The 14,950-nt window shown below is 39.8% G+C and overlaps 1 protein-coding gene across 1 annotated transcript in view; it reads left to right on the top strand.

Moving 5' to 3' along the window:
* The window catches only part of KIF26B (kinesin family member 26B), a 288,623-nt gene that overhangs the window by 40,576 nt on the left and 233,097 nt on the right, over window positions 1–14,950 (top strand). The window lies entirely within an intron of this gene.

The following is a 14,950-nucleotide window of genomic DNA, read 5'->3' as shown; positions in this document are numbered from 1 at the left end:
TTATGTCTGTATGTGGGATCTTGATCTAGCAGACGAAGGGACTAAAGGGAGGCAGTGGGCACACGAGAACTGGTGGTAACAGTTAAAATTAAAAGAAAGTAAAAACCCAGCACCAGATGGTCTAACCTTGTGCAGTGCTACTCAGTCATCTCATGGGGACACATGGTGCTGATTAAGCTTAAAACTGCAAATAATGATATAAATTAGCTGGCTAGGGGTAGACTGTTTATGATCCCTAGCTTTGCAAGATTTTGTTACCTCATCTGAAAAACATCAACTCAGACAATCATGTCTAAAGCTTTCGGGAAAGGGTTTAAGAAAAGCCAGCAGTAACATTGCTAATGATTTCCCTTCCCCACCCCCAGAGCCCCACAATCTTTCCCTTTTTCTTTCCCTTGATTCTCCTCTGTTACACTCACTTTTACACATGCTGTAGCTCTTGGCACACTGGAACTGCTCATGAGTTTTCATTCCATCTGTGGACTTCAGCTCTGTCCTCTGGACTCTTCGAATTTGGTTTGAATATGGCTTTGTGACTGAGCTGTGCTACAGAAATTCGGCACTAAAACCTTCTCTGACAGGCTGTGAAGCTGAGAAAGCTGCAGCGATGCTAAGTCTCACTTCATTCATCTGTGAAAAGATGAAAAAAGGGTGAAATTAAGTATTAACTGTCTTGTTTGACAGGGATTGCAAACTGCCTAAGGAAGGAGTAGTCTTTAGCTGAGCACTTTAACAGTACCTAGCGCACGTGCCTATGACTTTAGCTGATTTCTCTGAACCCTAATATATCTGATGACAGTTTGTATCCCTTGGTTCTAGTCTAGCAAAAGAGGCTATGTGGAAAGGGATGAGAATAAGAAGTCTCTGTTTGCAGGCAGTTAGTGTTGCAGTCTCAAATATTGTTGTAAGATCTTTCTAAAACTTGGACCCAAGTTGACATCCTAGCCGTGCTGTATGTTGGAGCCTGTTAATTTGGACCTGTATGTGCTAGGTATTTTGCTATGTAACCCCCCCAAACACCCAAACAAATAGAGATAAAGCCTGAATCACTTGGCTGACCAGGAATACATCCACAGCAAATGTGTAGAAATCAGGAATATGCTCGTTAGTGAATACTAGCAGGCTCTAGCTTAGTTTCCCATCCAAGACATTCCTCTATAGCCCACATGTAATTTATCTTTCTCATTTGTTTCTTCGCAGGGGAGGGAGAAGCAATAATCTGCAGAGCCTTCTGAATCCAATTCCCTCTTGCCTCCCCCCATCAAAAGTCTTATATCCCCAGTAGATGCAGACACAGCCGTGTGGTCTAACTACAAAATAGGTTGTAGTCAATTCTGCCATCTGCTGATGATCCCTTCTGGCTGCTTGCCACCATGCTTGTGATATCTGGCTAAATCCAAATCAGTTAAGGACATCAGTAGGACTTGGTCTGTGCTATAGATAGATAAAATATGGCCTCGCTTTTGATAAAACAATGATTTTTATGCTACTGGAATTATCCTTCATGTTCTAAATCAGGATTCACAGGCAAGAATTGTATGTGTTCCTCTTGCAGCTTAACTAACTATGTAATATTAATCTCTTAATTACTGTTGATTGCAGAAAATGGAAACTGGCCAGTGTTTAGAATCTGAATGTCCTCAGTTGCTGGGGAATATAGGCAGTAAGAGGGGATTAATTTGTAAGGGAGTTAAACCTTGCCTGTATAGGTCTCAGGACATACCAAACTGGCTTCTCTTGCAGTTTGGATACAGTTAAAATTTCAGCAATGTATTATTTGTGTGCTGATGATTTGGTGAGGGGGCCTTCCAGAAACAGGGGATCTCACAGTATTTGTGTTTCTATGTGAAAAAGTAAAGAGAAGAATAGAACTGTATCCAACTGTTGTTTTGTATCTGCAATTCCTAGTCCCCTGTCTTGCCCGAGTCCAGTGTTCTTCTGCATGTATCCCTGCACAAACACCTTAATTCATGGGCCAGTCTTTCCCAAACCTGTTAGACAAGAAGTTCTATCTGGGCCATATTTCTGGCGTAGCATTTCTTACATCCAATCTAATGCTATATTGTAAGTTCTTTTCAGTGACTGAATGTATATAGAACATACAGGAGGCAAAGGAATGTCCACTTGAATATTCAAAACACATGTATGCTGTCAGGTAGGGTGTGAGAAGGATTTCAAAGGCATGGGGTACAGTGATATTTTAATAACAAGCTATAACCAAGAAACATGCTGATTGAGGAATCTATTCATGAGATGTGCTTAGAAAGTGATATCTTGGAGTCTTCATTTCCCATATCTTGTCTGTCTTGCTGCCATGTTATTCTTTAAAGCAGATAAGTGTTTTTCTGTCTCTTTTACATACTGCAATTTTCTAGCAGAGGCACCTGGAAAACTCAATGACAGTCTGGCAGATTTTCTTTACCCTGGATTCCTCTAGAGGTGGTTTGGTTACTTGGCCTCAATTTTTACCTGGCATGCCTGAGGTAAAACTACCAACTATTGGTATAAAACCATGAGGAAGGCTAGAGAAAGATCTGAGTAATATTGGATAATGGTGAAGTCATTAGAAATTTTAGCCTCTGGTCCTGGAAGTACTTAAGGACGCACTTTATTTTGTGCACCATGACTAACTGTAAGAAAAGCAGTTGGAACTACAGAGACTGATGCAGTGCTGTCACGGTTTAGCCCTGGCCTGGCTAATTTTGGCAGCTAAAAACTGTGCAGTTGGACTCCCAAATCTGTTTCCCCCTTTCCCTGGGGGGGAAACAGAAATGAGAAAAAAGAGACTTGCAGGTTGGAAACTAAAACTGCAGCTTTAATGAAATAATAACAATGACAATAATAATACTACTAGTTTAGAAAGTACTAAAATATTTAGAAGTATGTGAGATTGCACCCCCACGCCACACCTTGGTGACTGTAAGTCAGCACAAATACAGTAGAGCAGACATGAGGGAGTGGGTTCACAGCTAGGAGGGAGCTGAGCTCAGGAACTGGATTCAGGAATATACTGTTCTGGGATCAAGAACAATCAGACAGACAAGGTCCTCACTGGACCATCACAGAAGAGGGGCGAGACCCTTGTGAGCTCTCATTTTATAACAAGTATGACATATATGGGATGGAAAACACTGACCAGTTTAGTGTCACCTGTCCTGTCTGCTCCTCCTTGGAAGTACAGCCCTTTTCTGCTGGCTCAAGGATGGCCTCAGTGACTATAAGGATAAGTGTAAGTATTGGCCTTTTTGCATAGCAGTGTACTGAATTATCACTTCTAGAATGAAACACGGTCTCAAAACTGCGCAGTTAGCTTTCAGAAAATGAAGTTAGAGTGACTGAGTTAAGAGTCAGAAAACTGACTCTAATTTAGCTCAAACTGCAACAAGTGCAAGGGTGATACATTATGTAGCTTCTATCTGTACTATGATTTTGGTCTGTTAAATGGCATCTACTTTGCAAAAAGTTTCTTCACCTTCTTGCATCACACCATGGTCATCCTTTTTTTGTTTTAACTGAAATTTGAAAAGGGTTTGGAAGCTGAGGAGTGCAAAGAGAGGGGAAGCGTTTTTCCCCAACTGTGGCTTTCCAAATATGCTTTGCGCTATTGCTTTCCAGTTCTAGATACTCCCCCTCTTCTCCTTTGTTGACCGGAGAAACAGAAAGTTACCCATTTATTAAAACCAGTTCACATTCCTAGTAAAAAGTTCAGATGTAGGTAGAGGCGAGAGGAGAGAGTGAGCGGGTATGAACTGAAGAGGTTCTTGGGCTTTGCAGTAATTCAAGCTCTGGCTTTGGATTACTGCCAGCCACTGAGGGTTACAGTGCTGTGGGAGGAGAAAAGGGATAGGTATACAGATTTCTGTATCAGTTAATTCAAGTGGTTTGTAAGCTTTTGAATGGTGAGCAATCAGCCCAGTAGGGGAGCTCTTCCACTGTGTCTTGTGATGCGTGCTTGCTATTAAGTGTTTATAACAGAATGAAAGCATGTTGTGTTAAAACACCATGTGCTTAACAAGCAGCATACCTCTTAGCTAATCTAACAGACATCCTGTGTTTGATTGGAGAAGTATAAGAGGGCAGCATAGATTTTTTTTTTTTTATTTTTAATATATATTATGTTTAAATTCTTGTTGACCTCTATCCTCTTATGAAATTTCTGAAAAGTTAAACTCACAAATTCAGCAGCTTTTCTTAAAAGCTTAAGTGATTCACTGACACAGACATTGAGAAAGAAGGCATCAGTGTCTCCCTATCATGCCTGAATGCCTGCAAGTATGCATAGCTTTTTATTTGAACAAGCTTCTAAAAATAGATTTTTCAAATTTCCTTTAAATAAGTGGAACTTGTGCCTTTTCAGTATTTATTTCTTTGTTTGTTTGTTTATTTATTTATATTTTGAAACTTTTACATTTGCCCTGTTCTTTTCTGTGCCCTTACTCTTGGGCTGTATCAAGAATACCGAGCTTGTGAGCTGCCTTATCAAAGGCAAGCTTGGAAATGTAGGATCTGTAGTGGCAATTTGACATACTAATTGCAAGTATTAAATCTTAGCCACAGTTGCTTTATCTAAAATTTTAGTTGTATAGTCATGCTGAACAAATGTAAATAAAATACAATGTCTTCTGAACTAGTCTGATCCGAAACATCTTTCATTCTTGACAGATGTCTATGGCTGTCAGGACAGGACAGGTGGTGGCAAGATGTGTTTTTGAGAGAGATGTAGCGGGCTTTATGAAGTATTTTAGTGGTGAAGTGAGTAGGTGAGGTGCTATATCATCCTATGTCCACAAAGATGGTTGATACATAAGTTCTGAGATACTAGGTAACAGGAAGAGTTCTCTAACTAGGAACTTAAAAGGTACTTAAATGCACTTTTAGAGGTGGAAAATAGTAATTAGAATTCAGCTGGTTGGTTTGTTTTGTTGTGCAACATCTTGTAGGCCTCCTGCAATAAGCAACCTGCACACAGAAAAGAATAGTGGTTAGCTCACCATACATCTCCTGTGCTCAGACAGGGAGTTTCAAACTATTTTCCTAGACTTCTTCAGTTGTTTGTTGGCACAAAGCCATTCTTTAGCTATAAGAATGATGTTTAAGGACTGTTGAGGGATAAGAGACTGAGTTTCTGGGAAGGTGAGAAACCTGTTTCAGCAGAGGAGTTTCTCCAGTGCAAGCTGGTCTTACAGCTGTGCAGCTGCCAGGACTTGTGTGTCATAAGCGAGGAAGGAAAGGCTGACATCTGACTTGGAATAGAAAGATGTATTTTGCTTTGGGAGCTGGCCTGCAGGTCGTGAAAAAGTGCAAGTGTCTGCCCAGAGGTCCACCTTCAGTTCTGGGACCATGGCTGCAGCAGTGTCTGCCACCTGGTGCAGGTAAGAAATGCATTTGACACAAATCTTTGGAAAACACTGCTCCCCCTTCACAGTGCATAGTATGTACAATCTATTTTGATGTAGATCAGATATACAATGGAAGTGAATTTCTCTTGCAGTCCTTGATTTTTGTTTTTCCCCATGCATCAACTGTTATGCTCCTGCTAAATGCTAACAACTGTTGATAATAGGTATTAAGCCTTCCATGGGCTCCTGTATGGTGTGAGGGTTTGTTCGGGGCTGTCACACCAAAGCACCAACCATTCTGTAAAATATTTACCTCCCTCCAGCTGTGTTTTTTTTTTTAAGAAGTATCTACTTCTACCTTCAGAATCTGTGTTTTCATCATAATGAATTGAATGTTTCATAGAATTTAAAAAAAAAAAATAAAGCTGTTTCAATACAGCTTTCCAAACAGTAGGCACCAAGCCCACCCCTCCTCCTTTTATCTGTATTACTGAACTACCTTCTACAAGTCAATGGTGCCAGTCATGTCTTTGCACTCTTTAGTCTCTGGAGAGGTTATTATTAAAGTCTTTTCAGCAGGCATGGCAGCAGGTGCTAAAGAACGTTTTTCTTACAGGTAAACGTTTACCTGCAAGAAAGTCAATCCAGCATTTCTGAGCCAGAAGAGTCTTGGGTGTTAACAGCAAGAGTTGTGAAATATGCAGCCAATCTCTGATATAATTCCAGATCAAGGCTGAACATATTGAACACTGTGTGTAAACAACAGTATTTGTGTTGGAGCTGGATCAAAGCCCTTTTCTGTTTTAAATGGCTAAAGAATGAACAGGTTGGTGACTAGAGATTAACAGTCATTTTACTCATTTCAGGTCTGCCTCATTAGCAATGGGCGTCTTTCCAGCATTCACCTGTTTCATGCGGTGCTATGAAACTGTAGGACCTGCAGGTTCTGCAGTGGACTTTTCAGGGTAGCAGAAGACGGCATTCATCAAATATAATTCTAGGGATTCACTTGCAGGAAAATATGCTTTGCAATAAGCGAAAGTACTTTTCCAAAACTTAGTTGATCTTTTGCTGTACTAAAGAATTGGCTTCTTATTTTTTGTCTTCTTTTCATCTGTTTGGTCATGGCTGATCCAAGATATTTTACTACTTACTCGGTGATTTATTATAATTTCTTTCACAATCTTTGCCGGGGAACTTTCCTGACAGTGTTTTAAGAAATAAAAAGAAATGAGAAATTCCTTGCAATTCATTCACTGTTTACAGGGTGTTGAACTTGAGTAGAAAGCAACAGTAGGCCTTGGATGGTCTGGATTGATTAGCACGTTAGGCTGTGTGGCTTTTCCTGTAGGTCTTCCTCCTGCTACAGAGTAAATGATAATGGCATACGCTTAGGTCCAGCAAACCAGTGAGAACTGTTTTCCTATGAGAGGAATCCTCCTATCTGAGGCTGCTCGCAGAAGTTATTTCCATGTTTGTTTTCTGCCTTGATTTGCGATATTTATGTAGGGCAGATATGTGGAACAGCCTCGCTTTGCTGGGGCTCAGGTTGACCCTGTCAGTAGAATGGAAGCTGTCAAAGTTAGGAAGCACCTATGGCACACACATGGATAACGTCATGCGGAGTCAACATCAAAAGTGGGACTAGAACCTGGGGTAATGTGTGAAAACTGCAGTGGTCCTTGACTTTTGTTTCCCTATTAGTAAGGAATGGAAATGAGATGCGATAGGTTAAACTACACACAGTAACTCCATGGTAGAGTTCCTTTTAGAATAACCATTGGATTTGCCTGGGCTTTCTACTTCCTAAATCATTCTGGCATTGGCTCTTCCTTCAGAGGGAGCTTGCTCTCCTTCAGTCAAACCCCAGAATGACTATAGCATCAATTCACAGATTTGTTTTTACTCCCTCTCCCTCCCTGGCTTTTCTTTCTTAAAGTTTATAAAAGAGGTAAAGTCCATGTTAAACAACAAGAGAAAAAAAATTGCAGCAAACCCCAGCAGGGTTTGACACTTTTTTTTGTCATTCCCTCTGCTTTTGAGAAATCTACACGTTCTGCAGAATTTTGTTAAAGATTTTTATTTTTTAATCAGCAAGATTTACTTTGGTATTGGAACTTGTTCATAGATCCTAATGATCAGTTGCTCATTGATTATACAGGACAAGATTTAGTCCCTCCTGCGTTAGGAACAGTGGTATTGACTGCCCAGCAGAAATATTATTTTGGTATGATTTCTTTTTTTTTTTTAAATCCCAGAACCAAACGAGTATGTCCTCAAGCCAATGTCTGTTACTAGGTATAGTGACACTCAGTGGGGAGCATCAGGAACTAGTTGGTATCCCAAAAACTTGCCTGCTGGCATTTGAAAAAGCAAACCGCTCTGCAACAGTTATTGTACATCTAGATCCCCTGTTTCTAAAGTAAATAAGATGGTTTGGCTTTCATTAGCAGATATAGGGAAAGGTCATAATGGAATTGATCAAGGGTTGTTTTTAATGGGTTTTCTTTCACTGATACAGTTCTATATAGGTTTTCAGAAAGGAAAGAAGAGGAATGCTTTAAGTCAACTGTAACTACCAGGTAGTAATTTGGTGGGAAATGCCACTGATGGATTTATTTCCTTACACACATACTCTATGCTTGGAACAAACCCTGAAGATAAATTTGGCTTCCTGAAGGGAAGCATAAAGATCTGAGGGCCAGTTTACAGGGCAGCCATAAAATACTTGAGCTTGTGGGGGTTTTAAGTGTACTTGTTCAGAGACATATACCAGGTGGTGGCAATGTCTTACAGTGAAGAGAACTAGCCAATTAAAAATGTGACTGATGACAATCCATAAGATATTCATATTTGTTTTGAAGAGTAGCTATTTGTAACATCTTGAAGAAATCACAAGAAGGAATTTATATTGGAGGTCTGTTGTTTCATCTAAATTGTACCTGTTATATGTATGTTTTTACAAATCGGAGAGAATACTGAAGGTATTATGTTGTTTTGGGAAAATAAAAATGCCCACTTGCATTGAGCTTTCTGTTAGATTTGTTTGGTAATTAGGTACAGTTTTATGCTTTTCACTACTGACTATTCTCAAAGAGATGTGAGAAATGGGATAATGAAATGTTGTTTTGAAATCAGTTATTTGATATTACATTCTGTTTCTTTCCGTAAGGTTCCAGAGGTCAGAGCATTGTTGAGATAAATGTAATACAAGTAAGATACATTGTGCATAAATGTGCTGTTATAATGCTGTACCAATTATTGTATGTAAGGAGTTGGAGCAGAAGAACAGGTAGCAAATAGCATGGAAAACATAATTTAAACATTCAAAGGAAATTTATGAGAGGTTCTGGTCACAAAGTGTAGAAGAATGGATTTCTACTGGATGTTTCTTTGAAGATACTATTAATTTATAGCACTTGTTTTTACCTCTTCAAAAGATGCAACATCTTATTCCTCATAGCAAGAGAAGAATTTTTATGGAACATGTCTCTATAGAGGGAGAAATTCACATGTAATGAATTTAGTATGTCCAAAGAAGGGTCCTCTCTTCGTGAAATGCTAAGTCTGCTCAATCTTTCTTTAATCAATTCAGAAAGGTATTTAGGCATATAACTATCTAAAAACTGGTGGAACTTGGGTGTCTGTATGCTGGCAGTTTTAATGGGGAATCTGCATTAGATTTTGGATTTGAAGCCCACTCTTGTGCCATGTCTTCTTTTCATTGGAGGTAACCAGCAAGGAGATGCTAGCACCAGCATGAGAGGGGGAGGTGTAGGTCCTCTAAAAATCACGTACAGGAAATTGCATCTTGTTTCTTATCATTCAGAAAGCTCTTCTGGATATATAATGTAATGCTATCTCTTACTATAGTAAAACTTTTCTTTGAGGAGAGGAAATGGAAACATCCAACCTAGTAAGGTATTTTCTGCTAAGAAATAAGTGTTCTTCTACATTATGATTGAGTTGATTTAGCTCCTGATCCACACAATAGCTAGCTTGAACACTTTGAAGAGAACTGTCTCCTAGGTGAAACCTCAAATGTAGGAGTAAGACTGTTTGCCTTTTTTTTTCTTGTAGAAAGCCTTCAGTTCTTTCAGTTCCATATCTTCATATTAGAGATCCTGGCTGATGCCAAAGTCTTTGGCACATCAGTAAGTTACCAAGTTTTTCTGCCCTGCAGTGATTTTGCACATGTTCTTTCCCATGTATCTGTCTTGTAAGAAGCGCAGATAGCGGATGACTTAAGCCCAGCAGGGAGGTACTCCCAGTACTCCCTTTAAGAGAGGCCACAATTTACTGGTAGCTTCTTGTCCCACAAAGGGTGGTCTACAACTGACTCTTGCAAGGACCCCACAGTGTCCCCTGACTTGTGATTTTCCAGATTGCTGTGACTTCTGCTTACAAGTTTTGAATCCTTGTTTTGCCTGTACCAGGAGAGTTCCATTGTGAGCTTTTGTTTGAATTTTAGTGTTTCACTCAATGTTCATGTGGGTAGTTTGATTGAGCCTTCAAACCAAACCTTCAAACCATTTGATTGCTTATTGGAAGCAGAGTTCTATAGGAGATAGGTTGGGCTGACTAGGAAGTGTCTGAAGTCCACTGGTTAGGATCACAAGCCTAGGAGAGGGAATCCTACTATGAGAATTGGTCAAAAAGTGCCTGTAGACACATTCTGTGTGCGTGGTAGAAAAAATACCTCAGCAAATGATTCTACTGAGTTGATATTCTAATGGCTTTAACCTTGAAATTTTGTCTGAGAATGTAAGGCTAATTTGCAGGATTGAGGGAGACTTCAATGACCCCTATCTTAACTTGGCTGTCAAAAAGACAAATTTACCCCTTCCCAAAATCTTCCTTATCATTCATCACTTCTGATTTAGTCTGAGAGCTCAACAACTCACTCTCAGTTGCCTATAAACATGCTGCCTGTCTATCATAAGGAGGCATTTGCTAAATCGTTTTGGGAAGTGGAGGCTGGAGAGATCATTTTGGTAACCTTTTTGTTAGTTTTACAATTGATTGTCTTTCCCCCCCAAATTAAAAGTCACTTATAATACACTGCTTTACTTAAAAAGTTGCATTAGTTCTTAACCTGAATGAAAAGTATGTAAAAAATAAATAAAATTTACCCTTTGGAGATTGCGAACCGATACCTATTCCTTAAGAGCCCCAGTCTAGTGATTGATCTAGAAGTAGAAATAACTGGTGAAATTCCATAGCTGGTCAAGTGTGCGGCACTGGCCAATACAGACTATTGTTGGTTAGTTGTTTGTGTCTGAAGTGGGGGAAAATAATTCCATTGTGTGTAACTTTTCCCACTTCCTCTGTTTCTCCCTTATTGGGAGCGAGCTGCATTCAAGAACAAGTCTTATTTAGAGGCTGACTACTACTTTGATTTCTCATGGAGCAAAAGAAGGTAGAGGTGAGTTTTTTGTTTTATTTCATTGGGTTTTTTTTGTTTTTAAAGTACGAGACATTTTTAGTACTGCATAAATTTACACTTCCAGATGAATTTCTAGCAGAGTAATAAATGTTAGTTTAGAACTCCCCATTACTATGGGCTACTTTTTAGTCTTTGTACATTTTAGTAATGTGTACAAGGGTATAGTTCTACTTCCTTGCTCCTCTGGCAAGTTGTTTTATTTGCTGTAGTCTTTAACTGCTTCTGAGGTAGTAGACATGGAAGCTGGAAGCAACAAAATTTAAGTGTGGAGAATCTTCCCACATTAAAACTGACATGAGAAGAAAATATCGTCTCAGAAACTTAAAACGTGAGTATATTTGTTGCTGTCTTGAGTGGAGAGAATGTGGTTTGGGCAAATTGCTTCCTCTACTCATGCAGTGCTTTTTTGATGCATTGGAACAGAAGCTCAGAAAGACATTTTAGAGGAAAAGTGAGATTATTCAAGTTTGAAAAGAAAGGTCATGTCAGGAAAAATGATTCTAACTGCAGTTCAAGGAAAAAAAAATACCAAAGAATGAAATATTACTGAATTATAGTGCTGTAATTTTTTAACCTACTGCTACAGACTGCATTTCAGTCTTTGTGCATAAATTTTAGTGCAGCATTTATGCAGAGACCTTTTCAGTCACCCCAGCTGATTTCATTACCGTAGGATAACATTCTCATTTTGTTCCGCTCACTCCCAAATATTCCTTTTTAAAGTTCCACTTAGCCTTACAGGTAAGCAGCAAACTGTCTGATGTACTTATTTGGATGTGAATATGAAGTTTTGAAGTCAATAAACATTGTGTATTTGGGTTAAAAAAAAAAAAGGAAAAAGTGAGGACTGCTCTTAAGTTTGAGAATGTTTTAGAAAAATCCCTCTTTCAGAAGGTGTAATGAGACTATTGGCACAGTAAAGATGCAAAGCTCAAACTCCTGAGTTAAAAGACAGGCAGAAGACAGTGTGAAAATGGAAAATCAACAGAGCTTGCATGGGACAAAACTTCTTCTCTGACTCTGTTGTTGAAGGTCATAAGTTGTTGTTTAACCGCTTTTGTACAGTGTCCCACCTTGTAACGTGAATGAGGTTACAAATAATGTCAAGAACTGCTCCACTGATGACTTATTTCCTTCTCCATAGTTCCAAACAGTTGCTTTTGGGTTTATTATTCATTATTTCCCTTCTTTAGTATTTGAATTCATGAGCTTGTTCGGTTTATAAACTCTTGAATTTGGAAAATATCCAATGTTATAGTTCAGAAGCCCTAACTTGTAGCTGGCAGAAATTTATGAATAAAGGAGAAATAATTCCTTCAGTTTGCAATAAGAGAAATATTCTGGGCTATTATTGATAGAGGTTTATCTCAAGAAATTGTTACTGGAAGATGTTTTTAAAGTAGATGAGATCTTTCCACAGCTTGATGTCACGATGACTAGTACAAAATTTGCCATGTCTTCAAAAATGAAAAGGCTGACGCTATGAGCACCAATATTCATAATATGACATTTTAATTTTTAAAAATATCTTTAAAATTTGGCTGTTTATCAGTGTGCGCAAGGAAGAGAGGTGGGGGTAGTGTTTAGCTCATCTGGAAGCTTGGTATAGAGACTCTGAAATAGCTCTTCCCACCTTCTGGTAGTATCACCATGTTAGCCCCTCACAAACTCTGACATATTCCTTTTCCCCCCTGCAGCCTCCCTGCTGCCCTCTTAGAACTTGTTGAGATCTCAGAGGGGGCGGGCAGTCACTGGTGGCTCCTCTCCTGGCAAATGACAGGGCTCACGAGAATCATCTCAAGCCACCTTCCTTGTCTTGCTTCCCCCAGCCTGATCTGCTGGGCAGAGAAGTTGGAAGCATGTTCTCCTCTCCTGCAAGAAGGAAAAATGCACTTCTCAAGAGCTTGACAAACAGTCAGGTTCTGCTGGATCAAAGTGTTTCTATTGATGTTTAGATGACCACTTTTTTTTTTTTTTACTTTGAGGGGATAGTTTATTTATTCAAGCACTCACATCATTAAATAGCTTTAAAAATCACAAGACAACTTCACCAAAGCAGTCTGACAGCAGATAGAAACACTGATGTACTTTGCTTTACAGTTACATCAGAGGCTGTTCCTTGTCAGTGTCTTGCTCTGATTTCATGATTAGGAGGTCATTAACTGATTGTATAGTGCCTTTTAAGGACTATCTGATCTCTGGTCAAATTTTTATTAAAAAAAACAAAACAAACACCCCAATCAAAAAACTCAAACTGACAAATACCGTTTCACCCAGAAATGAGTCTGTTCCTTAAGAAACCAATTTTGTTAGTTTTAAAAATTTTTTTCTGCTTTTTTTCCTCTTCACTTTCCTAGTTCAAAAGCAATGTAATGTCCTTCCGTTCCGGAAGGACAGGATGTTATCCAGAGGAACCTGGACAGGCTGGAGAAGTGGGCCTCTGAGAACCTCATGAGGTTCAACAAGCCCAAGTGCAAGCTGGGTCGGGGCAATCCACAGTTTCAGTACAGGATAGGGGATTGTGTGCTTGAGAGCAGCCCTGCAGAGACAAGGACTTGGGGGTGCTGGTTGATGAGAAACTTGACACGAGCCGGCAATGTGCGCTCGCAGCCCAGAAGGCCTACTGTATCCTGGGCTGCATCAAATGAAGCGTGGCCAGCAGGTCAAGGGAGGTGATTCTGCCCTTCTGTTCCTCTTTTGTGAGACCTTGTCTGGAGTGTGGTGTCCAGTTCTGGAATCCTCAACATAAGAAGCATATGGAGCTGTTGGAATGGGTCCAGAGGAGGGCTACCAAGATGATCAGAGGGCACTGGCACAGGTTGCCCAGGGAAGCTGTGGATGCCCCATCCCTGGAGGTGTTCAAGGCCAGGCTGGATGGGGCCTTGGGCAGCCTGATCCAGTGGGATATCCCTGCCCATGGCAGGGGGGTTGGAATTGGGTGATCTTTAAGGTCCCTTCCAACCCAAACTATTCTATCATTCTATGATTCTATGGTTGTAGCCAAGACAGTTTAACCGGGCTTGAGTGAGGTAATTCGATAAGTAGTAGGTGGGCTAGAAAGTCACAAAGGTACCAAGTGAATGGGCAAGGATGTGAAGTATACCAAGAGAAATCTTTGCTTATTAACATCAGGTGAGAGAAAGAGAAATCATTTTCTGAAGAAGCAGTTCCTCCTTAGGCCCTTTGGTTTTGCCTCTGCAGGGAGTATGGTTAACCCAGCATTAAAAGAACAGAAGTTGTCCGATATAGCAGTGAAATGGGTTTCTCTTTGTCCATGTCAGCCTACAAACAGAAAACACAAGATATCATGAAGCATCAAGAAATGACCGTTTGCAGGATACTTATGGATTTCCCTGCAAATGCAATTTCTAGAGCTAGAATGTTTTAAAATGAGTTATGAGCTGTCATGTGCTGGGAAATTTCCTAGCAGATATTCTGAAAAATGGTGTTTTTTCTGTGGAGAACGTTGCTGGAGTATTTCTCCCTGTTGGAGGTATTCCTGTTGAATACCTAATGATCCAAGATAATATGAATGTGGGCACTTCATTCCAGGCAGGTGGGTTGGAATCTGCCTCACCTTCAGGGAACTAGTGAAAGTCTCCATTGCACAATCTCTGGTTGGGCCATCTGCCCTATTACCCCATGGTTTCTTTAGTGCCTGAATAAACCTGGTTCTTTAGAGTGTCCAAGATAGCTGGGCACCAGTAGGCTGCTCAAGTGAGTCCAGCCCATACAATTTATTTAAAGAAAAAAGAAAAATCAAAATAGCCACATTTCCCTTGGGATATAAATTCTGAACCTCAATTTCCCATCCATTTCTCATTCCCCAAGCATTTGGTGTGTATGTGTGCATTCTCTGTATGTGTGTCTTGGTTCATGTGTGTCTTTAAAATTATCAAATGGGTAAGAAAACAACAACAATTTATGTATTTGTAGTCTGAGCAGAATTGCCTACAAATGGAAGATCTGGGATTTTTTTTAATTGATCATTTGCCATTAGTTGGTGTTTTCAAGACAATAAGGTATTCTAGTGAAAACCTAGCCGTGGGTTTTTCATATGCATACACATAATCCACTCAGGCTATTCCCTGTTTACCTCATCCAACTCTGTTCCCTCCTTCCATTTAGGAAATTCAGTGTTCTCTGAAGCCCAGATAGGGGTTAT

The sequence above is a fragment of the Cuculus canorus genome, chromosome 3 (genome assembly GCF_017976375.1).
Source record: "Cuculus canorus isolate bCucCan1 chromosome 3, bCucCan1.pri, whole genome shotgun sequence".
NCBI classification, from domain to species: Eukaryota; Metazoa; Chordata; class Aves; order Cuculiformes; family Cuculidae; genus Cuculus; species Cuculus canorus.
This window is presented reverse-complemented; position numbering and strand designations above follow the sequence as displayed.